Below are 7192 nucleotides of genomic sequence, written 5' to 3'. Positions count from 1 at the left end.
TGCATATTAAATTGTCTTACCTTGAAATGCTGATGGCTTCATTAGCCTTCTACAAAGCTTAAACTGGGTCTTTGGGTAGGGGAATTGTATAGTTTCATTGGTACTTTTTTCCATTTTTCTCTCAGATCTAGATCTTTCTTTTTTCTTCTTAATGCAGAAGAGAAAATGGGGAGAAATTGCACACTCTGCAGGCTTGGAGGAGAGGGAGATATAACATCTTTGGCTCCACAATACGGGGATCAACATTTTCTTTATAAGGTCTCGCCTAGCTCACTGCCTTTGGTAAAAATCTTAGAAAGAATAGATGGGAGGGTGTGTAGTGACTAGACACCAAAATTGTAAATGCTATATTTTCTATATTATTGTTAATGATGACAACAATAATAGTAAAAAAAAGTTAAGCACATACTATGTGCCAAACACAGTACTAAGCACCTGTGTAGCTACAGATAATTAGGTCAGACAGAGTCCAGTAGTATTTTCATACGCTTTTGGTACTGTGCAAATTACTAGAGAACTAAGGCACTGTAATCATTATATGATTTATATAACTGATGTACGGAAGGAAGTTCCTGTATCTGGCTCCCTTTGAAAATCTCTTATGAACTGGTGATCTTTGATTGAACTACAGTTTGATGTTTGCACACATGCCTTTTCCAGAAGAAATGTGCATCTTGATGATAGCATTTGTTGTAAAAATAGTTGGCAGGAAATAGCTGTTGCGATCATGTATGCATAGGATTAGAGATTTATTTTAAGGTGGCATAAAATAAAGTAACAAAGGCATCAATTTAATTCTTCTAAAATATTCTATGAGTTGAAATTGGACAAGTATATTCTTACTGTTCCAAATAACCATTCTGTAGTAAAAAAATGTTATTCTTACTTTCTTTTTTCTCTTCGTGGATCTAATACATTTTTTAGACTTATCTGTTAATCATATATGCATACATGCGCTTAAGTTGGACCTATTCAAAATTAAGGTTCAAGCAATTTTCATTTGTGTGGTTTTACATTTATTAGTCAATTTCCAATCGGATAGAGACTGAAAGACCTCAAATGGACTGAATTTCTCCTTTTCTGCGACCCTTCAAACTTGATAAAATGTTATTTGCTTATTTGTAAGCTTATCCAAGCAATGCAGATTAGAGTTTTAGCAATATTTCCTTGATGCTCTCCAAGAAGTAATTAATATCATATTTATATTAAAGCTTATATACTCTAAGGGTAGAGATTGTTGTAAATAGTTTTACCTATCAAAGGTAAATGATAAACCCAAGATAAATATCAATTAAAATCACATCTCCTCCAAGAGGCCTTCCCAGATTAAGCCCTCTTTTTTCCCACTCCCTGTCCCTTCTGGATATGTAAACACTTGATAGTCACCCCACCCTCAGCCCCACAAAGTTTACATGCATATCTGTAAGTGGAAAATTATTTACTTATTTTAATGTTTGTCTCCCCTTCTAGATTGTAAGCTTCTTGTAGGCAGGGAATGAAAAATAACACTCTCCCCACACCCCTTTAAAGCCTCCTGAAGGCTCACCTTCTCCAGGAGGCCTTTCCAGATTAAGCTCCACTTTTCCTCTGCTCCCCTAATTGCCCCGACTCACTCCCTTCGCTCTACCCCCTCCCTGCCCCACAACACTTGTACATATGTACATACTTATAATTCTATTTATTTATATTAATGATGTGTATATATGTATAATTCTATTTACTTATATTGATGCTATCAATGCCTGTTCACTTGTTTTGATATCTATCTCCCCTTTCTAGACTGTGAGCCCACTATGGGCAGGAATTGTCACTATTTGTTACTGAACTGTACTTTCCAAGTGCTTAGTACAGTGCTCTGCACACAGTAAGCACTCAATAAATATGATGTAATGAATAAATGAGTCTACTAATTCTGTTGTTTTGTACTGTCCCAAGGGCATAATACACTGCTTTGCACACAGTAAGCATTCAATGAATATCACTGATTGATAGATTTATGATCATTGAGCAGAAAATAGAAAGGTGGACAAGAATGATCATCATCAACAGCAAGAATGGAGTGCCATCTGTGTGCTGAGCCACTGAACCTGCCTCTTGAGGAACATCCACAAGAAATAAAAATCTTGGTCCTGTCTTCAAGGGATTTACATCATCCAGCTTTTGAAATACTTTTTATCGGTCAGACCTTGTCATAGAGTTCTCTTCCATCAGAATTTCTATATCGCAGCGTGGCTCAGTGGAAAGAGCACGGGCTTTGGAGTGAGGGCTCATGAGTTCGAATCCCAGCTCTGCCACTTATCAGCTGTGTGACTGTGGGCAAGTCACTTCACTTCTCTGTGCCTCAGTTCCCTCATCTGTAAAATGGGGATTAAGACTGTGAGCCCCACGTGGGACAGCCTGATTCCTCTGTGTCTACCCCAGCGCTTAGAACAGTGCTCTGCACATAGTAAGCGCTTAACAAATACCAACATTATTATTATTATATCGCACCACATGAGTGGTCTCTAGTAGCCTATTGCTTTTGAGGGGTTGTAACGATGGAATATTTTGCAAAATGAAGTTTTCAGTTCAAGCACATAATTAATGGTCAGTTAAAAAAGAAAAGTTTGGGGATCATTTCATGAGGCTTTACTTCCATATTGTATCATGTTCTTCCATATGTTTTTGGGAATTAGGGAGGTGTATTTGTAAAAATATTCAATAAATTGGAGTTCTTGTTATGTAATTAGAGTTGAAAATTTATGTGTATGGGACTTACTATAACACCTGAATATGAGGAAAAGACAAAATAACACATCTCACAGTTGGTTTACATAGATTAAAATGGAAACCTGAACTTCTGTTATATACTTTGAGCTACCTGGAAGGTATTGATCCTGAGATGCAATTGTTTAGGTGTGGTTGAAAGCCAATATGCAAGATTAATTCAAACATTTGAAACAGAAAGAGTTGACTTTGTGAGGTCAGTTGAGAACTGAGTGCCATGAGAGCTGTCATCAAAGAAAATCATTAAGTTAGTGTCTCAATTAACTGTTACTAAATCAGGATATTGTTTACATGGAGGCTTATTTTCGGTGCATGAGTTCGTGTCATATTTTATAATGAATGCCAACTTGCTCACTAAATCTTCATCTTGCCACTGACCCCTTGCCCATGTCCTCCTTCTGGCCTGTAACTTCCTCCCCCTTCTTATATGACAGAACACCACTCTCCCCTTCTTCAAAGCCTATTTAAAATTACATTTCTAAAAGAGATCTTCCCTGACTAAGCCATCTCTCTTATTCCCTCTCCTTTTTCATCTTCTATGTATTTGGATCTGTACTCTTTAAACACTTGAATTCCACCCCTCCCTCTCCTCCCAAGCAATTTTGCACATACCCATAATTTATTTTAATGTCTATTTCACCTTCTAGACTGTAAGCTCCTTGTGGGAAGAGATCATGACTAGCTCTGTTGTACTGAACTCTCTCCTAAGAGTTAAATATAGTGCTCTGCACACAGTAAGCACTCAGTAAACACCACTGATTGATTGACTGATTAAAATATTCGATAATATGTTTAATCTCATCAAAAAAGAGGGAGTTGATATTTCTTTGATGCTCTCTAAGAAATAATTAATACATATTTATATTTAAACATATAAACTCTAATGGTAGGGATTGTTCTGTAGGTTTTTGTAAATAGTTTCATGAATCTAATAAGGTAAACTATAAATCCAAGATGAGTATGTACAAACATTTAGAAACTGAATTCTACTTTCTGGTTTCACCTAATAAGATTTACCAAAGAGCGACATTAAACTAAATGAGATGTCATACAAAAAGGAAACACTGAACTAAACGTTAACAAGAAGCTTCTCATCATCAAGTAGTTATCACTTAAGTGCTTAAATGCTTAGACTGCCCTTTTAGGTCATTCATGTAGTAGTAATGTAGACCTCGATCTTGTCTGCCTCACTGACTTCCCCTTGCTTTAGTCTGCAACTCCCTCCCCTTTCATATCCAATGAGCCACCCCTCTCATCATCTTCAAAGTTTTACTAAAATCCAGTGCCCTTCAGAAGGCCTCCCTCTCCTGACTAACCCTTCATTTCCTTACCTATTCACCCTTTCTTTAGCCTTGCCTATGCAGTTGGATCTGTAGCTCTTTAGCACTTCGATTCTCTCCCCCACCCTGCCTTACATCTCCTTTAAGACACTTCGATACTTTAATAACCACCCCACCCCAGCTGCACAGCACTTACGTACATATCTTCATTCTCTGCCGTTTTCCCTCCCAGTAATCTAGTCTAATGTCTGTTTCCTCCAGTAGACTGCAAGCTGCTGTGGGCAGCGATTGTGTCTAGCAACTTTATTGTTTTATACTCTCCCAAGCACTTAGTACAGTGCTTTGCACATAGTAAGCATTCAGTAAATACCACTGAAAATACCATTGATTGATTGATATGGCCCCCAAGACATATCTGGCCTCTGGTATGCAAATTAATTAAATGTTCTATATTTGTAACCCCTATTGCAATCTAATCTTCTTCAGGAAATTTTCCATCACTATTGCCTCATCTCCTAACCCTGATTTTCCCTTCATACTAGGTCACCTGTGCAATCATTTCTATCTCCTAAACCCTTAGTTGTTTACCTTACTCTTACCCACAAACTTAATGTCTGTCTTCCCCACTAGTCAGTAAGCTTCTTAAGAGCAGGAATCAGGTCTATTTACTCTATTGTACGCTCCCTGGGGCTTAGTACAATGTTCTGTCCACAGCTAGCACTCAATAAATACCACTGACTAAATGTGTCTAAAAGCATAACTATGGAATACATGGTAGATAATCCCTTGGCCAAAATATGCTGGTAGTTCCCCTCCTTTTGGATCCCACTCTTTTGGTTCAATGCCATCAATGAAAATAGGAAAATTAATTCCAAATGGGAAAGAAAAGGGGTTGTTGATCTGGTGATAAAAATGTAATTGGGAAGGAAACACCCGAAACAGTGACTATTTCTTTAGCATTTACTATATGCCAAACACTAAGCTAGATATGAGATAAACATGTTGGGCACAGTTTCCTTCCTACATGGGGCTCACAGCCTAATTGGAAAGAGATCAGGTATGGAATGCTCATTTTACAGATGAGGAAATTGAGGCAAAGGGATGTGAAGTGATTTGCTCAAGCTCAATAGCAGGAAAGTGCCAAAGCCTGGATTAGAACCCAGGTCCTTTAACTCCCAGGCTCTGGCTCTTTCCACTAGTCCATTCTTCTTCTCTACAGTGAATAAAAAGAGGGAATAAATGAGGATTCAAGAGCCCTGGCATTACAGAATTAAAGCCAGAAGATATTAACAGAAAACTGGTAGAAGTTCAGTTTAGACAATGTTTGGATATAGAAATTTTGAGGAGGAGGCAGAGTTTTGAAAGATGTTCTACAAAGTGAAATTATTTTAAAATGGTTTTCATCAAAATAAGAGACGAGTCACTGTAATGGAGAAAATAGATAAGGAAGTGTTCTTTGGGTTTTACTTCTATATAGCCCCTAAAATTTTAGGTAATAACTTATCAAATACAATTTTTCACTCTCCAAAACATTTTTTTTCTATCATATTAGCATCTTCAAACATAAACATTTAGATCAAGATTTCAGGATATAAAATTTCACTGAAATACATTTATTTTCTAAAGAATTATGCTATTTTCTTTAAAAGAACTTCATTTTCCACTTTTGGAACTTTCAGTGGTCCTAAGAAAACTGACCTTTTTTTTTTACTCCCTATCATGGGCTCAATCACTGAAATAGTAATGATAATAATAATTGTATTTTAAAATTGCTAATTATGTGCCAAACACTGTACAGATAATGAAACTGAGGCAGAGATCATTTAAATGATTTGCCCAAGGTCACACAACAAACAAACATCACCTAAGCCCTACTAAAAACATATGTCCTCAAAGAGGCCTTCCCTGACAATCCCTACACTGCCCTCTCATATTTGCCCATTGTATCGCCTATTTTCCCCTCTCAGAGTCGTACCTGGAGAGTTTCCAATACTCTACCAGTCTTGACTATGGGAGGGAGAGTGAAGCAGAAGCATATCCTTTCCATTCCTAGCTTGACGAGTGGCTAGCGAGTGGAAGACAATCTGCTACAAGTCAAAACTTCCCTGTGCTGGGCCGCAGCAGCATGGGAGAGAGTCGAGGTCAGAGACTTGAGTTTACTGCAAGGAAGGAGGCAATGGTAAACCACCTCATTATTTTTACCAAGAAAACTCTATAGATACATTACCTGAACAATTGCAGATGGAGGTGGAGTGTTCTGGGAGAGACTGCTGCTCCTTCATCTATCTGTAATTTGTTTTAATTACTGCTTCTCCTAAATAAACTGTCAGCTCTTTAAAGGCCCAGATCAGGTATAACAATTCTATTGTATTGTACTCTCCTAAGGGCTTAGTACAGTTGCTTCCAGCACAGTAAGCACTCAAAAATAATTGTGACTGATTGATTTGATTGATTACCTTCTTCCTCTTCTCTCTCTTCCTCACCCTATCCCCACACATCCTGTCCTCTGGTGGGTATTTCAAACCTCTGACCACATGCTCCATAATCTTGTACCAATCCTTCATGACTTCTCTTTTGAATCTTGTTCCACCTCAGTGACCTTTGTTCCTCTGCTGTCATGGAGTTTTCTTGCAACCTCCCTGCCTGGGATTCCCAAATTTGTGGGGCAGGAGGGGCAGGGTTGAATGAGTCGAAATCCCCAAGATAGGAATGTGGCTGAATGTTCAGGCCATGTTTTCCTACTCCATCCACCTCTGCAACAAACAGAACCTGCTCACCACTCCCTCAATCTCTTGCCCCTTTGTGCCTCACCTCGCTACTCTCCTACTACAAAGCAGCCTGCACACTTCTCTCTTCTAATGCTAACCTTCTCACTGTACCTCGATCTTGTCTATCTCACTGCTGGCCTCTCACCAACATCCTGCCTCTGGCCTGAAAAGCCCTCCCTCCTTATATCCGACAGACAATTGCTCTCTCCCCCCTTCAAAGCCTTATTGAAGGCACATCTCCTCCAAGAGGGATTCTCTGACTAAGCCCTCCTTTCCTCTTCTACCACTCCTTTTTGTGTTGCCCTGACATTCTCCCTTTATTCACCTCCCTCTCCCAGCCCCACAGCACTTATGTACATATCTGTCTCAATAAATACT

General features: G+C 38.6%; 1 non-coding gene across 1 annotated transcript; it reads left to right on the top strand.

Annotated features, from left to right (window-relative positions):
• The first annotated feature begins 6003 nt into the window (after window positions 1–6003).
• Window positions 6004–6141, top strand: LOC114809579. The gene has a single exon (XR_003757355.1). It is a non-coding gene; the product is annotated as a small nucleolar RNA SNORA7 (small nucleolar RNA).
• Window positions 6142–7192: the final 1051 nt, after the last annotated feature.

The sequence above is a fragment of the Ornithorhynchus anatinus genome, chromosome 2 (genome assembly GCF_004115215.2).
Source record: "Ornithorhynchus anatinus isolate Pmale09 chromosome 2, mOrnAna1.pri.v4, whole genome shotgun sequence".
Taxonomy (NCBI): domain Eukaryota; kingdom Metazoa; phylum Chordata; class Mammalia; order Monotremata; family Ornithorhynchidae; genus Ornithorhynchus; species Ornithorhynchus anatinus.
This window is presented reverse-complemented; position numbering and strand designations above follow the sequence as displayed.